The sequence below is a fragment of the Prionailurus bengalensis genome, chromosome B3 (assembly GCF_016509475.1).
Source record: "Prionailurus bengalensis isolate Pbe53 chromosome B3, Fcat_Pben_1.1_paternal_pri, whole genome shotgun sequence".
NCBI classification, from domain to species: Eukaryota; Metazoa; Chordata; class Mammalia; order Carnivora; family Felidae; genus Prionailurus; species Prionailurus bengalensis.
This window is the reverse complement of record NC_057355.1, coordinates 329,735-352,578: the sequence shown is the minus strand read 5'-3', so window position 1 is coordinate 352,578 and position 22,844 is coordinate 329,735.

The following is a 22,844-nucleotide window of genomic DNA, read 5'->3' as shown; positions in this document are numbered from 1 at the left end:
CCCGCAGCGCCCGCGGCGTAGCCTTCCCCGCGCGAGGCGGGTCGGACTCCGCCCGCCCCGCTGGTGCGGTGGGGAGACCAGGGGACGTTTGCGCGGGGTCCCTGCGTTGTTGGGGAATGTGGTTGTGGGTCCAGGAGGGTCCTACCCCTGGGGTTTGCCGGAAGGAAGGAGCGTTGCAGGGAGTAGAGAGTGAGCTGGCGGGAGTGGGGCTCAGCTCTCTGCAGACGCGGGCGGCGGGGTGGGGGGGGGGGAGGGGCGCTCAGGAAAAGTGTGTGCCATTGGGGAGGGTGAAATAGCTCAGGGCCCCCTGACCTAGCTTGGGGAGCTGGGAAAGCCCGGGGTGGGCTGCCTGTGTCCCCTCCCCTTCCCGCCTCGGCCTTGCAACCTGACCTGACCTGAGGCAGCTCAGGTGACTCAAGGGGGCAAACACTCTCTCCTCCAGCCTGGTGGTCCTCATCAGGTGTTGGGATCCTTCCTGGGGGTTCGGGACTTCACGGGACAGGCATGACCACCAGGGCAGCCAACCCTACCTGTGGACTTGGCCAGAATTGGTGCTTGAGTCCGGGATCTGAAAGGGCCTCGGGTGATTCCTGTAGCCCGTGGCCCACCCTGGCCCCCAGCCCTCCACTGTCTCACTACCCCACCTTCTTGTGTGTCCATCTAGATCACTTTCTACAGAAAATCCTTGCAGCCAAATCCTTGTCTCAGGCTCGGCATCTAGGGGAACCCAAATGAATCCATTTTTAAGCAATAAAGGTGACATGGGGGCCGTGGGTAATGGAGCTTATTAAGACGCAGTTAGTAGTTAGATACAACGCCACAGAAGTGAAGACAGTGAAGTGTTGTCAAGGGGATGAACAAATAGACCACGGAAAGAGAATGAGAACACAGCAATGGACCCAGGACACGTGGACACTTGAAATAGACAGGGGTTGCCTTGTAGATCAGTGGGGAAGGATGGAATCGTGGTGAACAGTATTGGGACAGGGGATTATCCATGTGAAAAGTAAATACAGTTAGATCCCTAGCTCACATCATATCAAAGATAAATGGCCAGGTTGTTTAAAGATCTAGCTGTGAAATGAAAAACTAAAAACTTTTAGAAGGGAACATGGTCCTGTGTGTGATGGTGAAAAGTTGGGAGCCTCTGGAATGTTCATCTGTAGGAACATGGAGGCATGAACTGTGGGATATTCATACATTAGAATAGGACCTAGAGCCCAGGCTGGCCCATGGCCTGGTTTTGCACAGGCCCGAGCTGAGAAGAATGGGTTTTACATTATTAAAGGGCTGTAAAAATCAAAATAACAACAATACAAGCAAAACAAAGAATATGCAGCAAGAGACCAAATGTAGCAAAGCCTAAAATACTTAGTATCTACCTTTCTACAAAAATGTTTGCTGACTCCTGATCTAGAGTTATGTTAATAACATACTTAATTCCTTTTTAAAAATTTATTTGAGAGAGAGAGGGAGCAAGAGCAAGAATGAGCGAGCTGGGGAGAGGGGCAGAGGGAGAGAGAGGGAATTCTTGACATGGGGCTTCATCTCACAACCCTGAGATCATGACCTGAGCCTAAATCAAGAGTCAGATGCTTGTCCGACTGACCCCGATGTACAGAATTCTTAAATCACTATCTTGTACACCTGAAAGTAATAGAATACTGTATGTTAACTATATTGGAATTATTTTTAAAATTTTATTTATTTTTATTATTTATTTTTGAGAGAGAGAGAGAGAGAGAGAGAGAGAGCATGAGTGGGGGAGGGGCAGAGAGAGAGAGGGAGACACAGAATCTGAAACAGGCTCCAGGCTCCGAGCTGTCAGCATAGAGCCCAAGGGTAGGGCTTGAACCCATGAACCACGAGATCATGACCTGAGCTGAAGTCGGACGCTTAACCAACTGAGCCACCCAGGTGCCCCGGAATTAAAAAAAATTTTAATATGGAAAGAAAAAGAAAATGCTTTATCTCTTTAAGAAAAGAAGGTCTATGGCAATTATGGCTAAATGTTAGTAAGTTCTGATAAAGCCAGATGGTGGTACCCAGGTGTTCATTATAGGATTTCCTACAGATTTATGTATATTTGAAGTCTTTTGTCAAAGGAGTGGCTTTTGGTGAGTGGGGCCCAGGAGAACAATGACTCGTGGACGTGGCAGGGCCCTCCTGCTGAATGCCTGGTCCCTCAGACGGCCTGGCCCCAGCTGCAGGCTGAGCAGTCGTCCATGGTCCAGACAGGCTGACGTCCTGGCCCAGGACTCTGCCCACGACCGCCACATGCTCCCTCTGCAGTCGCCTTGGCAGTGGGTGAGGTTGGGTGGCTCACAGCTGAGGCCCGGCTGCGGAGGCTGTGGCCAGAGCGACAGCGTAGCAGTGTGGGATCTGCCACGAACCTGTAGCAAGACCCAGGGCTGGTTCCTCCATCTGCAGTGACGTGGTGGGTTTCATGGTCCGCATGGATTCTTCCAGCCGAGTCTCCCCGGGTCTGGGGTCGGTCCCGAGGCCTGTGGCTGCTGGTGTGGGCCCCAGCCCCAGGTCATAGTGGTGAGCTGGTTGGGCTCCAAATTCCTGCCTTTTCACCCCCGTCCTGCACTGCCTTTCCCGTCAGTGCTGCTGGTCCCCACGTGGAGGAGCCTTTCCTTCTTATGGAGAAAGAAACACTGCGCACCAGCATGCACACACAGAACACCTGCACACGCCCGCCCGCACACGTGCACATCAGCACACACGCGTGCACATACACTCGCGCACACGTGTTCTTGGGTACCATCCAGCCACGAGAGGCCTGCTCGCCCATCCCCACTCCAAGGACAGCTCATCTGAGGAGGCTTGTAAGTCTCCCTGCCCCCGAGGCTCCGGGTGGGACACAGAGACGTGCTGGACAGACAGACAGATGGGTTGAGAGGCGAGGAAGTAAGAGCCGTGAGAGGTTAATCATGACTCTAGTGATGGGTAGTTTGTGGTTCACCGAGAAATGGTTTAACTTTTATATTTGCTTCAAGCACAGTCGAAACACGGTTGAAACATTTTGTGAGGCTGTTTGATAGTCGTGATGAGAGAATGGTAAGACATCCGTGTCAGCTCGGTGCCCCGGCGTCTTTGGTCTCTGTCATTCACAGTGTATTCTTCCTGGTGCTTGTACAACAGGGGTGTGGGGGGGGGAGTGTTAGGTTTGTTCTGGACATTCGCATGCGTTGTTTTGAAACTCTGGAGTTTATTTCAGTGTGCGTCTTCGTGCTAGGTGGGTGGACGCCCAGGTGCCCGCCCGCAGGGTTGACCTCAGTCTGGCTGGGAAGGTGGGAGGGGGAGAGGAGACTCTTCGTCAGTGACCCCAGCCGTCACCCTCCCCAGCGGGGGTGCGAGGATGGCAGGTGTGTGAGGCTGGAACACAGACACTGTTTATCTTTCTGTCTTGCAGGGCTGTGCCTTTCCCCATCGCGTGCTTACAGAGAACAGCCTTGTGGCTAGACTTTTCTGTCTGTGCCCAGTGGTGTTTCCGAGTTGCTGGCCTCTCTAGCTCCAAGCTGGGCGTGTAGCAGGCAGAAGGAAAACCCAGGGTCCTGGCCAGTCTGCCTTCTCTCTGTCTTTGGTCAAGGGGTTTTGGCTGCATTCGTGATAGGATGTGGATGGGTACTGTCTTCTTTTGAAACTGCAAGTTGTGTCAACTTTTCTTTTGTTTGGAATTGTGTATACTAAAATTTTGGGGAAAAAAGGTGATAAGCAACCAGCACAAATTAAGGAAAGGAAAACCACCTCCAAACCAGACCTGATCAACCACTGCTGGGGATGCATGAAAGGAAGCAGGGAAAGATCAGGACAAAACTCTGGGAAGGCCATGCAGAGTCTTAAAGCATTCTCCAGCATTTGTGACTTCTCTGCAGTCCCCGGGCCAGGGGTGGGGTGGGGGACAGGGGGATGGGTCTAGTGCTGGTCCAGTCTTAGGACAGGAGGAGGGTGCTGCTCTGGGGCATAGAAGCAGCATCCCAAGGCTGTCTCCCCACAAGCACCAAAACTTAGAAACGCTGTGTTTCCTGGCATCTCGAGTGATTCTCCACACAACCCATGTGAGGTTGTCAAATCTAGCAAAATATGCCCCAGATATAAGCATGGGGACATATTTATTCATTGTTTATTTGAAACTCAGATTTGGCCGGTGTTCTGGATTTGGTTTAACAACTTATCTCAAGGAAGGTCACACTTGGTTCCCTCCTCCTCCTCCTCCTCCTTCTCCTTCATGTTTATTTCTGAGAGAGAGAAACAGAGTGCGAGCAGGGGAGGGGCAGAAAGAGAGGGAGACACAGAATCCGAAGTAGGTTCCAGGCTCTGAGCTGTCAGCACAGAGCTTGATGTGGGGCTCGAACCTGCAAACTGCGAGATCATGACCTGAACTGAAGTCAGATGCTCAACTGACTGAGCCACCCAGGTGCCCCAATTCTCTTCTTGTTTTATAAGAAGTCAGATGAATAATCACCTCCCTCCCTGTCCTACTCTTCCTTTTTTTTTTTTTTAACGTTTTTTATTTATTTTTGAGACAGAGAGAGACAGAGCATGAGCGGGGGAGGGGCAGAGAGAGAGAGACACAGAATCGGAAGCAGGCTCCAGGCTCCGAGCCATCAGCCCAGAGCCCGACGCGGGGCTCGAACTCACAGACCGCGAGATGGTGACCTGAGCCGAAGTCGGCTGCTTAACCGACTGAGCCACCCAGGCGCTCCTGTCCTACTCTTCTTAAATTCAAGGGGGAAAGGCTTGGAGCTGAAATTTTAAATAAATCATTTTAAGAGTGCCATTTTGGGGGTGCCTGGGTGGATCAGTCAGTTAAACCTTCAACTTTTGATATTGGCTCAGGTCATGATGCTGGGGTCGTGAGATCGAGCCCTATGTCAGGGCTGCACTGACAATGATGAGCCTGCTTGGGATTCTCTCTCTCTCTCTCTCTCTCTCTCTCTCTCTTTCTGCCTGCCCCTCCCCTTCTCACTCTTTATCTCTGTCTCTCAAAATAAATAAATAAACTTAAAAAAAAGAATGTTGTTTTGAATTTCCTTCTTTGGAATATAAAGGAATAGGTGTTCAGGGTAATGGCCCATTAAAAAAATAATATAAAACACATTTAACACCACCTTTATATTTTTTTAAAGTTCTATTTATTTATTTTGAGAGTGGGGGGAGGGTCAGAAAGAGAGGAAGAGAGAAAGAATCTCAAGCACAGAGCCCCATGTGGGGCTCGAAATCTCGAACCATGAGATCGTGACCCTAGCTGAAACCAAGAGTTGGATGCTCAGCTGACTGAGCCGCCCAGGCCCCACCCCCCCACCTGTGTTTTATCTCTACTTAAAATTGTCTTACTGGGGACTCCTTACTGGGGGGGGGTTCTGCTGCAGTGATGACAGTGATAACAGTGGTGACACTGATGACAGCAGTGCCAGTGATGACAGTGGTGACCATGACAACAGTGGTGACAGTGATGACTGTGATGACCATGACAGTGGTGACAGTGGTGACCATGATGTCAGTGATGACAGTGGTGACAGTGGTGACCATGATGACCATGATGACAGTGGTCTCTGTGGTGACTGTGATGTCAGTAATGACCATGATGACAGTGGTGACAGTGGTGATCATGATGTCAGTGATGACAGTGGTGACAGTGATGACAGTAGTGACAGTGGTGACTGTGGTGACCATGGTGATGCTGACAGTGGTGACAGCAATGACACTGATGACAACAATGACAGCAGTGACAGTGATGACAGTGGTGACCACGACAACAGTGGTGACAGTGATGACCGTGATGACCATGACAGTGGTGACAGTGGTGACCATGATGTCAGTGATGACAGTGGTGACAGTGGTGACCATGATGACCATGATGACAGTGGTCACTGTGGTGACTGTGATGTCAGTGATGACCATGACGACAGTGGTGACAGTGACCGTGATGACCATGACGACAGTGGTGACAGTGGTGACAGTGGTGACCATGATGACCATGACGACAGTGGTGACAGTGGTGACAGTAGTGACAGTGATTACCGTGATGACCATGATGACAGTGGTGACCGTGATGTCAGTGATGACAGTGGTGACAGTGATGACCGTGATGACCATGATGACAGTGGTGAGTGGTGACCGTAATGTCAGTGATGACAGTGGTGACAGTGATGACCGTGATGACCATGACGACAGTGGTGACAGTGGTGACCGCGATGACCATGACGACAGTGGTGACAGTGACGACCGCGATGGCCATGACGACAGTGGTGACAGTGGTGACAGTGGGACAGTGGGCAGGGTAGGTGGGGGCGATGGTTGCACGAACTGTGAATGCACCAAATACCATGAATTGCACGCACTAAAGTGGCTTGTTAGGTGCACTCGTCCTCTGTGTGGTTTATCCTGTGTCAGCGTGGCTGAGCTGGAACTGAATTTTCCAGAATCCCCTTCCCTGTTTGGCTCTGGGCGGAGCGGGCCAAGAGAGGGATCTGCATGAGGTTTGGAAGGGAGAGGAGGCGGTCGTTGCTACTGCAGGCGGCCGTGCTGATGTCCAGTGGTAGGCGGAGTGGTGCCCTGGGCGTCCGGCTCTTCTTCCTGACTGCTGGCCCTGCTGGCGGGCGCTGGCCCCAGGCCACCAGCAGATGCTTCGGGGCAGACCCGCAGGTGTGGGAGCTCCCCAGCTCACAGTGGGGAGTCACGGCCGCCCACAGACCCCTTCGGGGCTTCCCTTTGGGCTTCCCACTAGGGTGGCTGGACTTGGCTTCTCCGACTGACGTCTTGGTGACCTCGTCTCCGATGGTCCGGCACCTCTGTGTCCCTGCGCTACCACGGCTGCGTGCGGTCTACTTCCTACTCTAAATCCCTTGGCCCATCCCTCCTGGTGGCCTGTTTCTTCCCTGGTGGCACCCTGACACTCCCTCCGGGCAGGTGGAAGTGGCCAGCACTCTGCTAGAATATTCCGTCCTCCCCTCTGTCCCTCAGCAGCTCCACGGGGAGACTGGCTCCAGAGGCCCCCTTGGTGGGATTGTTGGTTTCAAGGGCCCCTTGGTGGGATTGTTTGTTCCCCCTACCAGTCTGAAAGGGCTCCGGGACAGACAGATGGGCTTCTTTGATCCTCATTTCTTGGGGTAGGTGGGGGAGGAAGCCACAATGTGCCAGACCTCTGTGAGGTGCTACGTTTGTTTTTGGTTTTGTTTTATTTTGTTTTTAATCTTTATTAAAAAAATTTTTTTTGAGAGAGAGAGAAAGAGAACAAGCAGGGGAGGAACAGAGAGAGAGGCGGGGAGACACAGAATCTGAAGCAGGCTCCTGGCTCCAAGCACAGAGCACAGAGCCCGACACGGGCTTGAACTCATGAACTGTGAGATCATGACCCGAGCGGAAGTCGGACACTCAACCGACTGAGCCCCCCAGGCACCCTAGTGCTAGGTACTTTGTGATCAATTCTCTCGTTTTGTCCTCACAAGAATTGGCTGTCCCGTTTTACAGCAAACTAAGGGGAGGGTGGTTTCTGGAGCTGGTGTGTGGCCTCAGGACTACCAGGCACGAGCCCATGGCCCCTCCACGTGTCCACAGCCGGCGTGAGAAGTGGAGTCCTGGTCCGTCCATGCCTGGCCTCTGGGCCCCACGGCCCGCTCCCGGACCCAGCTGCTCTCCGCTTCCCTCTTCCTTCCACCTGCTCCCTCTCTCCTGCAGCCCCGTTCGTTCGGTGTGGGGGCAGAGCCAGCAATGCTCCTGGCTCTGCAGCTGGGGCTCGGGGACACAGTCGGGCCTGGGGGCACAGACTCAGACTGAGACCTCACATGCGCAGCCACAAGGACCGGCTGCTGGTCCTTCCCCTCCAGCCGCCCCGACCCGGGCATCTCTGAGGGCTCGCCTCGGGCTCCGTGCCACCTCGGTGCCCGCTGCTAGCTTGACACCTCGCCGGGTCTCCATTGTCCTTCCAGGCCCAGACTCTGGGGCTTTCAGACTGTAGGGTGGTGGTTAAGGCTGTGGGGTCGGCAGACAGGGCTTCCCATCCTGCTCTGCTACTCGGGAGCTACCTGCCCCCTGGTTACTTTCTCCTGTCCTCGTAGGACTGTCCCGATAGCTGTGTGAGGGACAAGGGTGAGCACAGCGACTGGGCACTTAGTGCTTGGGAGTGATGCCCCGGGGGGGGGGGGCGGGGGGGGCATCTATAGCTTGGGAAAGGCGCAAGAATGTTTGGTCGGCCTGACGTGGGCTCAGATCCCAGTGTGGCTACTTAGCAGCTGTGGTGGGCAACTTACCCAGGTAAGCTCACCAGCTGTGGGTGAGCTCTCTTTCTGGGTCCTGGCTTTTCTATGTGCAGAGAGAGGATGATAATCACAGCTGCTCCCTGCAGGGCTGGTCGGGGTCATGATGGCTGTGAAGGGCTCAGAAGGCAGCACACAGCCTCCTCCCTCTTCTTTCCTCTGTCTCTTGCATAGTCTGCAGGCACCCAGTAGGTGCTTAGTAGTTGGATTATCCTTCTAAGAAGTAATCCTGACTTTCGCTTCTTCAACCCTCAGGGTCATAACTAATGATGTGGGTTTGTGTCTCGGAGTTCTGAGGGAGGCAGGAAATCAAACTCTTTTAACCCTTGGTTTAAGTCTAAAGTGTCTGCCCTGTTTTGTCCTCAATGGTCTCCTCTGCACTTCCCGTTTACCAGACGTGTCTGGGCATTCAGGGCTCCCCTCCAACGTCCCCTCCAGGAAGCCTGCCCTGATTACTCCCAGTCTTTATGGTCTCAGCTCCTGACGGTCCTCCTCAGTCAGCATTTGATTCTTTATATCTGATCCCACGTGCCACCCTCTCCCCCAGGTGTTCCTGGGCACCCAGGCAAAGATGGTCATTTCTTCTTCAGACACTAGGTCTCTGGGGCGTAGATGCTAGCCAGATCCTGTGTCTCCAACGGTGCTGCGAGCAGGGCAGGCAGGTGCTGGGTGTGTTTCTTCCCGTGTGGCGCGGCTCCCACGGTGCTCAGATCTCTAAGCGACAAGGGTGCAGTTAGCTGCCCGCCTCCCGTGGCCGGCGTCTGCCAGCCGTACCTCAGCCTGTGGATGCGGCCACGCTGGGTAGCTCCCTGCCAGTGAGTGAGCACAGCAAGGAGCCCGAGACCCCGGAACCCCCAGAGACTTCCCCTGGCTCCAGGCACGTGCCCCCCACAGCGCCCCCCAATGCGGCACCCTCAGAGCCGAACTTCTACTTCCCCTCAAGGCTGTTTCGTATCCCGTGCTCCCTTTACAGCTCCCAAGAGGGGTAACAGGGGGTTCCCAACAAGCACTCGCTGTAAGGATGAGTGAGTGAAGGCCTGTGGTCTAGAAAGCGGTCTTTCTTGGCCTGCAGCTTCCAGGGAAGCTGCCTCAGTGAGCTGGCTTGGGAAGTCCCAGGCCTGTTCCCACAGTGCTGGAGGCATCACGGCTCAAACAAAGCTCCACGGAGCTCTGCGTGCCTGAGCTGCGTCACTCTGGGGCCTCAGCAAGACCGCAGCGACCAGCAGGGACAGGCTGGGGGCATTTCTGTTGCCGGGGACACATGTGTCATTATTCCCTGTGATGGCCGCTGCCTTTTCATTTCCGTGTCACCTGTGCTCAGTCCTGGAATGCAGACGGTACCAACATTCATTTGAAGGAACGCGTCCGTGATTGAGCAAAGAGAACAACCCCGTGGTCTAAGTACTATGACTCTCTGATTATAGACGAGAAAGCAGCAATGTTGGGGTGCAAACCTAGTTATCCAGGTTCCCAGACCGTGTCCAGCCCCCACCAGGAAAGATGTGACTGCCAAGTACAAATTTCATTTCATTTTCCTTCCAACTAATGGTTCTTAAGTGCACCCTGCATGCCAGGCATTGATAACCGGATGAACGAAGATTGCATACGGCTGTTAATGTCCTTCTGAGAGCACATACAGTCAGCCACAGGACTGGGGGGACGTGCCTCTCTCCTGGGACCCTGACCTGAACCAGCCCTTGGTCATCCAAGACGGTGGTCTGCACATAAAGATTCTCCAGGCCTCCCCTGGAAATTCACGTGTTCGTCTGGAGGTGACGTAGCTCCTGCTTTGGGGTGGTTGGTGTGGTGAACAGCCAGTCTCCGGAACAGTCCAACAGGAAGGTTCCACACAGAAGCCTCACGAGGGCAGAGAGGAAGCCTGTCTTTCCTCTTTTTGTTTGCAAGTGTCGACTGCACACTTACTGTGTCCCAGCTGGTGTTAAGTCTCAGGGATATAGTAAGGGAGAAAGTGAAGTTTTACTCTTGTTCAGGTTTGGGGGGGACAGGGGACAATGAACAAGTGAAGACACAGATGAAGAGGAGAGTGTCTGATTGTGGCGAAAGTACAACAGATTCACGTGGCATGATGGGGGTGGGGGGTGCTGGCTCTGTGAGGGAGACGGGGGGGGGGGGACTCCGGGAAAAGGCTGATCCAGTCAGAGGGGTAGAAGATGGCCCCTCTGCACAGAAGAGCAGACATGGCACGTGCGGCTGGCATGGTGTGAGCAAGGGGGAGAACCATCCAGCATCGGGAGAGCGGACAGGAAGCACCTCAGTTAAGGCCTTGCAGTCGAGCCGGGGGTTTAGATTTTCTTCCAGAGGGTTTTAAGCAGGGGAGTGTCGTGATGTGGTTGCTGTAGTTGGCTTGTCCTGGCCGCTGGATAAAGACGACAGTCTGGGCATCCAAGTGGTAGCAGGGGACCAGCTGGAGGTGATGGTGGCTCGGGCCTGGGTGGGAGAGGTGGAGACGGAGAGCAATGTCCACACCGGAAACGCAGCTGCTGGAGGTTGGAGGACAGATGTGTGGGGGAGGTGAGGAGGCAGGGAGGGTCAAGGACGACCCCTCGGTGTGAACTGGGTGAACGACTCACTCAGTGACATGGGAGAGCTGCGGGGTGTGCTGGGTTGGACGACACCCCCCCCAAATTCATGTTCACCCAGACTCCTCCGAGGCCTCTCTCAACTAGGCCAGAAAAACTGAAGATTTAGCCTGAACGATTTTGCCCACCCCTACCCCCCTACCCCGACACCGACAGACTGGAACACAGGCTAGCAGCTGGAGTAGCTTCTAGGAGTTTCTTTTTTTTTTTTTTTTAATTTGTTTTTCAACGTTTATTTATTTTTGGGACAGAGAGAGACAGAGCATGAACGGGGGAGGGGCAGAGAGAGAGGGAGACACAGAATGGGAAACAGGCTCCAGGCTCCGAGCCATCAGCCCAGAGCCCGACGCGGGGCTCGAACTCACGGACCGCGAGATCGTGACCTGGCTGAAGCCGGACGCTCAACCGACTGCGCCACCCAGGCGCCCCTAGGAGTTTCTAACAGCACAAGGCCACGTGCCTAACATGAACCCAGCTCCGCTTCAAGTGCCTGCCCGAGAGAGCGCCAGGCTGCCAGGAGGTCCGCTGTGTGTTCCGGCCGGAACCTGGTAATGGACAGGCCTCCGGAGCCTCCCCCGTCCCGCGGGGACGTTCCGTCAGAAAGCCTGCAGTTGTAAACCTTCTCTCTAACCCTCTGAAGCGCGGATCTTCCACTTCCCAGAACCCCTTCTCCAGGGCCTGAGAGCTGTGTCTTCGAAATGGAGACCTTCAGGGAAATAACCCTTTTCCCTCCCAGCCAGTGTGCACCTTGCTTTACGCTGTCCTGTCCTGGAGGTTCTCTTCTCCTCCGTAAGCACCAGTTAACAAACCCAGTCTCTGCTGGAACCCTGGCTCATGCCATAAAATGCCTGTCACCTCTGCAGATTGGCACTGAGTTGGGGCTCCTTGTCCCATTGCGATGGTTATAACCGAAGAGTCTGTTCTTACCACTTTAAGTAGCATTCAGCCTCACGTTTGACACCACCCAGGACCTGGGAATGTGACCTTTTTTGGAAACGGGATCTTCGGGATCTTCAGGATCTTCGTAGAGGTGTCACTGAGATGCCTCAGGGGAGTCTCATCGTAGCACCTCCCCTCCATGCTATTGCAGACCACTTGTGAATCACCTGGGGATTCTGTTAAAATGCAGGTTCTGACTCAGCACAACCCAAGTGGGGTCCAGGTTTCTGATTTCTAACAAGTTCCCAGGTGATGTGGATGCTGCTGATCCACCTGTCACACTTTTGAGGGAGCCGTGGCCGTGGGAGCAGGGAAGGGGGAAGAGAGGGAGCTGTGGCCATGGGAGTCGGGGTGGGGGGAGAGGGAACCATGGCCGTGGGAGCAGGGGGTAAGGAGAGGGAGCCATGGCCGTGGGACAAGGGGGGGGAGAGGGAGCCGTGGCCATGGGAGCAGGTGGGAGGAAGAGAGGGAGCCGTGGCCGTGGGAGCAGGGGGTGGGGAGAGAGAGCTATGGCCTTGGGAGCAGGGTGTGGGGAGAGGGAGCCATGTGGGACAAGGGGTGGGGGAGAGGGGGCCGTGGCCATGGGAGCAGGTGGGGTGGGGGGAAGAGAGGGAGCTGTGGCCATGGGAGTCGGTGTGGGGGGAGAGGGAACCATGGCTGTGGGACAAGGGGGGTGGAGAGGGAGCCGTGACCATGGGAGCAGGTGGGGGGAAGAGAGGGAGCTGTGGCCATGGGAGTGGTGGGGCGGGGGAGAGGGAGCCATGGCCGTGGGAGCAGGTGGGGGGAAGAGAGGGAGCTGTGGCCATGGGAGTGGTGGGGCGGGGGAGAGGGAGCCATGGCCGTGGGAGCAGGGGGTAAGGAGAGGGAGCCATGGCCGTGGGACAAGGGGGGGGAGAGGGAGCCGTGGCCATGGGAGCAGGTGGGAGGAAGAGAGGGAGCCGTGGCCGTGGGAGCAGGGGGTGGGGAGAGAGAGCTATGGCCTTGGGAGCAGGGTGTGGGGAGAGGGAGCCATGTGGGACAAGGGGTGGGGGAGAGGGGGCCGTGGCCATGGGAGCAGGTGGGGTGGGGGGAAGAGAGGGAGCTGTGGCCATGGGAGTCGGTGTGGGGGGAGAGGGAACCATGGCTGTGGGACAAGGGGGGTGGAGAGGGAGCCGTGACCATGGGAGCAGGTGGGGGGAAGAGAGGGAGCCGTGGCTGTGGGAGCAGGGGGTAAGGAGAGGGAGCCATGGCCGTGGGACAAGGGGGGAGGAGAGGGAGCCGTGGCCGTGGGAGCAGGTGGGGTGGGGGGAAGAGAGGGAGCTGTGGCCACGGGAGTGGTGGGGCGGGGGAGGGGGAGCCGTGGCCGTGGGAGCAGGGCGGGGGCAAGAGAGGGAGCCGTGGCCGTGGGAGTGAGTGGGGGGAGCGAGGGCTGAGGTCTAGGTGGCTGTGCTGCGGCGTCTTTGGGCTCATTCTCACCGTCTCTTTCCGGTTCCACTTGTGTTTCTCGTCTACTCTGGTGAATTGTCTTTAGAAACCTTTCTTAATCTCTCTCTGTGTCCTGCCAATGATATAAAGAGAGTTTCCTGAGCATCAGGACATCCGTGTTCCTGTCCTGTCCAGAGAAGCCCAGCCCCGCAGTTAGGACTGCAGAGTGCCAGCCAGCTGGCTCCTTCCCTCTCTCTGCAACCTTGCGCCAGGGTGGAGGCGGCCTGTTGCTGCGGGACCGTGGTGGAGCGGGGAGAGCTGAGGAGAGGCCCTTCCTATTTTTACTCTCTAGGACTCTGGCCTGGCCCACAAGGCACAGGGGGTAATGAAGACAGATGAATGGCTTCCTCCTATCAGGCCTTTCAGCTCCTGGGGCCGGGGAACAGGGAAGCTGGACTCCCAGCAAGGCCAGGAGCCCACTGGATCTTTCTAACGTGACCTTGGATCTTTCTAATGTGGTCTAATTGGGGCATCAGAGTCTGAGAGAGAACGTATCTGTGAATGGGAAGTTATCTTCAAGTTAGTCTGTAAGTTCTGATCTGTACCTAAAGGAATTGTTTGTGGGGAGGAGGGTGGTAGTGAACTTGATAAATCCATTGTAAACACCACTCATAGCTGGGAGAAAATAGTCAAACATTGGAAGAAAGAAAAAGGATATATTGTAGGAGGCTATGATACTTATAAAAGACATGCCAATGGGGCGCCTGGGTGGCGCAGTCGGTTAAGCGTCCGACTTCAGCCAGGTCACGATCTCACGGTCCGTGAGTTCGAGCCCCGCGTCAGGCTCTGGGCTGATGGCTCGGAGCCTGGAGCCTGTTTCCGATTCTGTGTCTCCCTCTCTCTCTGCCCCTCCCCCGTTCATGCTCTGTCTCTCTCTGTCCCAAAAATAAATAAACGTTGAAAAAAAAATTAAAAAAAAAAAAAAAAGACATGCCAATGTAATATAATAAAAAGGCCAGTAGTCCCAAATATACTTTATTTAGAATATAACATGGTGGCATTTCAAAGGAGGTAGGAAGTGAATAAATATGGCTGAGAAAATTAAGGATTTTGTTTTCCCCCAAACGACATACTAACACAAATTCCAAACGGGATAGAGAGTTAAAAGTAATAAATGATACCACAAAGATAACAAAGTAGAGGAAAATATTTATATAATGTCAATGTTGGGGAGGCCATTCTAAGTTTGATACTGAAAGCAGAAACCAGCAAGATGTGATAGCAAAAAGGTTTTGTGCATCAAAAAATATCATGAAGTTATAAGCAAATGGTAAATTGGTAGAACACAGTGTATGTCTGAGGAAGGGTTAATAATGTTGCAGTCAATAGGAAGAAGACATCCCAGAAGGGCGTGGGCATGGCGCGGACAGGAATTTAAAAGCAAATACAAATGAGCCTGTGTAAGCATTCGTAATGATGATGGTAATAAGAGAAATTCAGCTAGGGGCGCCTGGGTGGCTCAGTAGGTGGAGTATCTGAGCCTGGAGGCTGCTTCAGATTCTGGGTCTCCGTCTCTCTCTGCCCCTCCCCTGCTCACACTCTATCTCTCTAAAAAATAAATAAACATGAGAAAAGATTTAAAAAAGAAAGAAAGAAAGAAAGAAAGAGAAAGAAAGAAAGAAAAAGAAAGAAAGAAAGAAAAAGAAAGAAAGAAAGAAAAAGAAAGAGAAAGAAAGAAAAAAAGAAAAAAAAAAAAAGAAAGAAAGAAAGAAAGAAAGAAAGAAAGAAAGAAAGAAAGAAGGAAAGAAAGAAAGAAGGAAAGAAAGAAAGAAAGAAAGAAGGAAAGAAATGCAGCAAAAACCACCAGGGACCTCTTTTTGCCAGCCGAACTGGCAACCGATTAGAAAGACATTTTTCTAAGTCACAGCTGGGCAGGGAGAGTGTGAGTTTACAGACACCAACACTGCTGCCCGGGGCTGTGACTTTGTACAGCCGTCTGTCAGGCAAGAGTCCTGAAAACCTTCCATCTGTTTGCACCAGAAATTCCATTTCTCGAAACTGACCCTGAAGAAATGATTGGGTGTGCGGATGGAACACAAGGCTGCGTATGCATGGCAGTGGCACTCACGCGTGGGGAATGACAGCTGGCCAGACGTGGGTTCGTGAGCGCACATGCCCCTCCACGTCCCCAGTCAGTTCCTGAGGCTTTTAGGCTTAGGGCTGTGATTCCCTGTAGGGGGGCGGCCGCCAGAGCTGTGGACCGCAGGGCCTTCCCTTAGAGCTGGGCATGCCTACCAGGACCAGAGGGAGCAGGCAGCTGCTGAGGGTTCCCTCGTGCTTTCTCTCATGGTCCTGGTGTCCAGAAGGAATAGGAAGCATTTCCTGTCTCCCCAGGGGCTTGCTTTGTTTCGAAGACCTGGCCTCTGGCTGCCCTTGGGCCCTCAGAGCCCCCCGTGTGGGCTGCTCACCCCTTACCCCCACACCACTGGGAAGCCTCTTAGTAGCTCCAACTACCCCAGCCTTCATCTATCTATCTATCTATCTATCATCCATCTCCTTCCTTCATTCCCAAGTTTTTATTTAAATTCCAGTTATTTAAATAACATACTGTGTATGTTACATTACAGTGTAATGTATTAAATTACATACAGTGTAATATTGGTTTCAGGTGTGTGTAGAATTTAGTGATTTATCACTCCGTTACACCCAGGACTCATCACAACACGTGCCCTCCTTGACCCCCATCACCCATCTAGTCCATGACCATCAGTGTATTCTCCAGTTAAGAGGCTGTTTCTTGTTTTTCCTCTCTTCTCTGTTCCCCCCTGTTCATTTGTTTTTGCTTGTTAAATTCCACATATGAGTGAAATCATATGATATTTGTCTTCCTCTGACTGACTTATTTCACTTAGCATTATACCCTCTAGCTCCATCGATGTCATCGCAAATGGCAAGGTTTCATTCTTTTTGATGGATGAATAATATTCCATTGTATGGAATATTCTTCATTCATTCATCATTTGGTGGACATTTAGGGTCTTTCCATAATTAGGCTATTGTTGCTACTGCTGCTATAAACATTGGGGTGCAAGTATTCCTTCGAGTTAGTATTTTTGTATCCTTTGGGTAAATACCTAGTAGTATTTACTACGTAGTGCAGGTGCTGAATCATAGGGTAGTTCTATTTTTAACTTTTTGAGGCACCTCCATACTCTTTTCCACAGTGGCTGACCAGTCTGCATTCCCACCAACAGTGCAAGAGGGTTCCCCTTTCTCCGCATGCTTGCCAACATCTGTTGGTTCCTGTGTTGTTTATTTTAGCCATTCTGACAGGTGTGAGGTGATATCTCATTGTGGTTTTGATTTGCATGTCCCTGATGATGAGTGATGTTGAGCATGTCTTCATGTGTCTGTTGGCATCTGTCTATCTTCTTTGGAAAAATGTCTATTCATGTCTTCTGTCCATTTTTTAACTGGATTGTTTTTTTGGGTGTTGAGTTTTATAAGTTCTTTATATACTTTGGATACTAACCCTTTATCCTATATGTCATTTGCAAATATCTTCTCCTATTCCGTAGGTTGTCTTTTAGTTTTCTTGATTGTTTTTTTCACTGTGCAAAGCTTTTTATTTTGATGAAGTGTCAGTAGTTTATCTTTGCTTTTATTTCCCTTGCCTCTGCAGAAGTTCTCTGTGGCTGAGGTCAAAGAGGTTGCTGCCTGTGTTCTCCTCTAGGATTTTAATGGTTTCTTATTTCACATTTAGGTCTTTAATCCATCTTAAATTTATTTTTGTGTATGGTGTAAGACAGTGGTCCGATTTCATTCTTTTGCATGTTGCTGTCCAGTTTTCCCAACACTGGCATTTGCTGAAGAGACTGTCTGTTTTCTACTGGATATTCCTTCCTGCTTTGTCAAAGATAGGTTGACCGTACAGTTGTGAGTTCACTTCTGGGTTTTCTATTCTGTTCTGTTGATCTATGCGTCTCTTTTTGTGCCAATACTATATTGTCTTGATCACTACAACTTTGTGATATAAATTGAAGCCTGGAATTGGATGCCTCCAGCTTTGCTTTTGTTTTTCAAGATTGCTTTGGCTATTTGCGGTCTTTTGTGGTTCCATACAAGTTTTAGGATTGTTTGTTCTAGCTCTGTAAAAAATGCTGTTGGAACAGAGAGGGAAGCAAACCATAAGAGACGCTTATATACAGAGAAGAAACTGAGGGTTGATGGGGGTTGGGGGTTGGGGGGCAAGGAAAATGGGAGATGGGCATTGAGGAGGGCACTCGTTGGGATGAGCACTGGGTGGGTATGTAGGTGATGAATCATGGGAATCTACTCCCAAAACCAAGACTACACTGTATACACTGTATGTTAGCTAATGTGACAATAAACCATTTAAAAAATGCTGTTGGTATTTTGATAGGAGTTGCATTCAATGTGTAGATTTCATTGGGTAATATAGACATTTTAATAATATTTGTTCTTCCAACCCATGAGCATGGAATGTTTTTCCATTTCTTTGTGTCTCCTTCAATCTCTTTCATCAGTATTTTACAGGTTTCGGAGTACAGATCTTTCACCTCTTTGGTTAGGTTGATTCCTAGGTATCTTGTGGGTTTTGGTGAAATTGTAAAAGATTGATTTCCTTGATTAATCTTTCTGCTGCTTCATTATTCAAATATGCTACAGATTTCTGTACATTGAGTTTGTATCCTGAGACTTGACTGAATTTGTCTATCAATCCCGGCAATTTTGAGGTGGAGTCTTCTGGGTTTTCTATATAGAGTATTGTGTCATCTGCAAATAGGGAAAGTTTGACTTCTTCCTTGCTGATTTGGATGCCTTTTATTTCTTTGTGTTGTCTGCTGAGGCTAGGACTTGCGGTTCTGTGTTAAATAACAGTGGTGAGAGTGGACATCCGTCTTGTTCATGAGCATAGAGGAAAAGCTCCTATCCCCATTGAGGATGATATTAGCTGTGGCTTTTGTATATGGCCTTTATTGTGTGGAAGTATGTTCCCTCTAACCCTACTGTGTTGAGGGTTTTTATCATGAATGGATTTTAAACTTTTGTCAAATGCTTTTTTTGAACCTGTTGAAAGGATCATATGGTTCTTTTCTTTTCCTCATGTGGTGTATTATGTTTGCTGATTTGTGAGTCTTGCACGACCCTTGCAACCCAGGAATAAATCCCATTTGATCATGGTGAATGATTCTTTTAATGTATTGTTGGGTTCGGTTTGCTAGTATTTTATTGAGAATTTTTGCATCCGTGTTCATCAGGGATATTAGCCTGTAGTTCTTTTTTTTAGTGGAATCTTTGTCTGGTTTTGGTATCAGATCAGATCAAAATCTACTGGTTTTGAAAATTGATCTGTTCTACTGATTGTTTTTGCTGCTGCTGTTACTATATCATTTATTTCTGCCCTAATCTTTGTTATTTCCCTCATTCTGCTGGCTTTAGGCTTCATTTGTTGTTGTTCTTCTAGCTCCTTTAGGTGTAAGGTTAGGTTGTTTATTTGAGATTTTTCTTGTTTCTTTATGTAGGCCTATACTGCTATATACTTGGCTCTTAGAACTGCTTTTGCTGCATGCTGAAGTTTTTGGATGGTTGTGTTTTCCTTTTCATTTGTTTCCATGTATTTTTAAAAGTGTGTTCTTTGATCTTCTGGTTATCCCATTCATTCTTTTTTAAATGTTTCTTTATTTATTTTGAGACAGAAAGATAGAGAGTGAGCAGGGGAGAGGCAGAGAGGGAGGGAGACAGAGAATCTCACGCAGGGTCTCCACTGCCAGTGCAGAGCCTGACATGGAGCTTGAACTCACCAACCATGAGATCATGACCTGAGCTAAAACCAAGAGTCAGATGCTTAACAGACTGAGCCACCCAGGTGCTCCTCCCATTCATTCTTTCATAAGATGTTCTTTAACCTCCATGTATTTGGGGGCTTCCCAAATTTGTTCTTGTGGTTGTCTTCAAATTTCATAGTGTTGTGGTCTGAAAATATGCATGCTATGGTCTCGATCTTTTTGTACCTGTTGAGAGCTGATTTGTGACCCATTACGTGATCTGTTCTGGGGAATGTTCCATGTGGACATAAAAAGGATGTATATTCTTCTGCTTTACAATGAAATGTTCTGAATATATCTGTTAAGTCCATCTGGTCCAAAGTGTCATTCAAAGCCATGGTTTCCTTGTTGATTTTCTGCTTAGACAATCTGTCTATTGTTGTAAGTGGGGTGTTAAAGCCCCCTACTATTACTGTATTATTATCAATGAGTTTCTTTATGTTTGTTATAAATTGATTTATATATTCAGGTGTTCCATGTTGGGTGCATACATATTTACAGTTGTTAGATCTTGTTGGATAGAACCCTTTATTATGATATAATGCCCTTCTTCATCTCTTGTTAGTCTTGGGTATAAAATCTTATTTGTCTGATGTAAATATTGCTACTCCACCTCCTTTTTTGACATCTGTTTGCATGATAAATGTATCCCCATCCCCCCACTTTCAATCTGCAGGTATCTATATATCTAAAATGAGTCTCTTATAGGCAGCATATAGATGGGTCTTTTTTTTTTTAATCCATTCTGACACCCTCTGTCTTTTGATTGGAGCATTTAGTCCATTTACATTCAGAGTGATTATTGCTAGATATGTGTTTAGTGCCATTTTATTACTTGTTTTGTCATTGTTTCTGGAGATTTTCTCCATTCCTTTCTTTTTCTTCTTTTTTAAAGTTTATTTATTTATTTTGAGAGAAAGAGAGGGAGAGTATGTGAGGGAGGGGAAGGGAGAGAGAGAATCCCAATTAGGCTTCACACTGTCAGTGAAGAGCCAGGCACAGGGCTCAAACCCACGAACTGTGAGATCATGACCTGAGCTGAAATCAAGAGTCAGATGCTTAACCAACTGAGCCACACAGGCCCCTCTCATTCCTTTCTTGCTCTCTGCTACTTTTGGTCTTTTCTTTCCACTCAAAGAGCCACCTTTAAGATTTCTTGCAGGGCTGGTTTAGTGGTCACAAAGTCCTTAAGTTTTTGTTTGTCTGGGAAACTCTTTATCTCTCCTACTATTCTGAAAGATAGCCTTGCTGGGTAGAATATTCTTGACTGCATATTTTTCCCATTCAGCACACTGAATATATCATGCCACTCCTTCTGGCCTGCTGAGTTTCTGTTGAGAAATCTCCAGCCAGCCTTATGAGTCTCCTCTTGTAAGTTGGGGACTTCTTTTGTCTTGCTGCTTGTAGGATTTTTTCTTTATGGATATATTTTGCAAATTTAATGGCAATATGTTTTGGTGTTGGCCTGCTTTTGTTGATTTTGATGGGAATTTTCTGTGCCTCCTGGATATGGATGTTTGTTTCCTTCTCCAAAATAGGGAAGTTTTCAGCTATTATTTTCTCAAATTAACCTGCCCTCTTTACTCTCTCTTCTTCTGGGACTCCTAGGATATGAATGTTATTACGTTTGATGGAATCACTGGGTTTCCTAAGTCTATTCTCATGATCCATAGTTCTTTCTCTCTTTTGTTCATTATTTTTCAACAGTTTATCTTCTGTATCAAGTATTTGTTCCTCTTATTCTTCCATCCTTGTGTTCATTGCATCCAGTTGGTTTCAAATCTCACTTATTACATTTTTCATTTCTGCCCGATTGTCTTTTTTTTTTTAATTTGAGAGAGAGAGAGAGACAGAGAGCGTGCACACAAGTGGGGAAGAGGGGCAGAGAGAGAGAGAGAGAGAGAGAGAGAGAGAGAGAGAGAAAGTTTAAGCAGGCTCCACACTCAGCACGGAGCCTGACATGCAGTTCTATCCTACAATCCTGGGATCATGACCCGATGAGCCGAAATCAAGAGTCAGACACTCAGCTGACTGAGCCACCCACGTGCCCCACCTGATTGTCTTTTACTCTGTTACCTCTGTGTTAAAGACCTCCCTGAAATCTTCCGTTCTTTTCTCAAGCCCAGCAGTATCCTTAGAATCATTGCTTTAAGTTCTGCGTCAGGCATATTACTTATATCTGTTTCACTTAGATCTCTGGCCCTGACCTTATCGTGTTCTTTCATTTGGGACGAATTCGTCTGTCTTCACGTTTCGTCTAAGTCTGTGCCTTCTTCTCTGTGGTAGAAAAACCCATTATGTTTCCTGCTCCTGAGATCAGTAATGGCGTTAGGAAGAAGAGGTCATATAGTATTCAGGGTCTTCTTTTAGATCCTCATTGCGTTCCCCTTGGCTTTACTCCCTTTGCCAACCCTCCTGCCTGCTTACTTCTAGGCTGACACGTCCCTGTCTCAGAAGCCCTGCCCTATCTCAGCTTCCACGGCCTCCTTCATGGCATATCCCAGAGGTTGCAATTGTACATCAATTTGTGCAGCTGCTCGGTTTCTCCCTCCCTCTCTCTTCTCCAGGGTCCTCAAGGCCATGAGCTAGGACTGTGTCACTTTTAGCCCTAGGGTCCGCATGATTCGTAACGTACATCGGGCCTCCACGTGGCCAACCATGGCTCTAGGAAGTTTGCTTTGTCACTCCTTCAATAACCCATCCCCTTCATTTTCCTTTGCTCTCTTTCCAGATTTCCAACTGATTGGATGTTGAGCTTCTTGAATTATTCCTCTAAGTATTATCTTTCCTCTCATGTATTTTGCTTTTGGATATTTTGTTCCACATTCTGGAGATTTCACCAACTTTATTTTCCAAACCATCTCTTAAAAGTTACAGTGACAAGTTTATTTTTTAATTTAAAAAATTATTTGTTTTATATTTGTACATCCATGTTCAGCACAGCATTATGCGCAGTAGCCAAAAGGTAGAAATAACCCAAGTGTCCATCAGCAATATGGCACATAGAGTCAATGGAATGTTTTTCAGTCTTAAAACCGTAGCGCATTCTGACACTTGCTACAACATGGATGAAGCTGGAAGACATTAGGGTCGAGGAACAAGCCAGTCACAAAAGGACCAATGCTGTGACACTCTCCACTTGCCTGAGTCGTCAAGTTCCTGCAGACCGAAAGCCGATGGCGGTGCCAGGGCTGAGGGGATGGAGAGCAAGTGTTTGTTGGATACAGAGTTGCATTTTGCAAGATGGAAAGAGTTCTGGTGGGGGGTGGGGGTGATGGTTTTACAGCAGTAGGAAAGTATGTAATGCCACTGAACTGTGTGCTTAAAAATGGCTAAGATGGTAAATTTGGTAGTATGAATATTTTACCACAGTTTTTAAAAAGTTATTTCTCTAATTGCTCCCTTTTCTCTTAAGCTCCTGTTTTTTCTCCGATGCAGTGTTTTCTTGAGCTCTCCTGGGGGCACTGATTTCCTTTCTTTCTTTTTAAAGTTATCTTTTATTCCCTGAGTTTTTTCTGAGGACTCCTTTTCCTTTCTCCTTCATGTTGGAAGCTTTTGTCAAATGTGTGGGGCTATCAGGTGTCCCTTCTTATTTGAACAGGGAGGCCTGGGGTTTAGTGCGCGTGGGCAGGGGTAGTGTGAGCAGATGGGAGGCAGTTGTTACACCCGGGAGCCCCTAAATGCTAGCACGCAGAGGACGTTTTCCAGAGCACTATACCCACTCTCACCAGGCAGCCTATTCAATTATTTAGAGAGGAAGCTGGGAATTTCTTCCTCGGGGGTAAGTA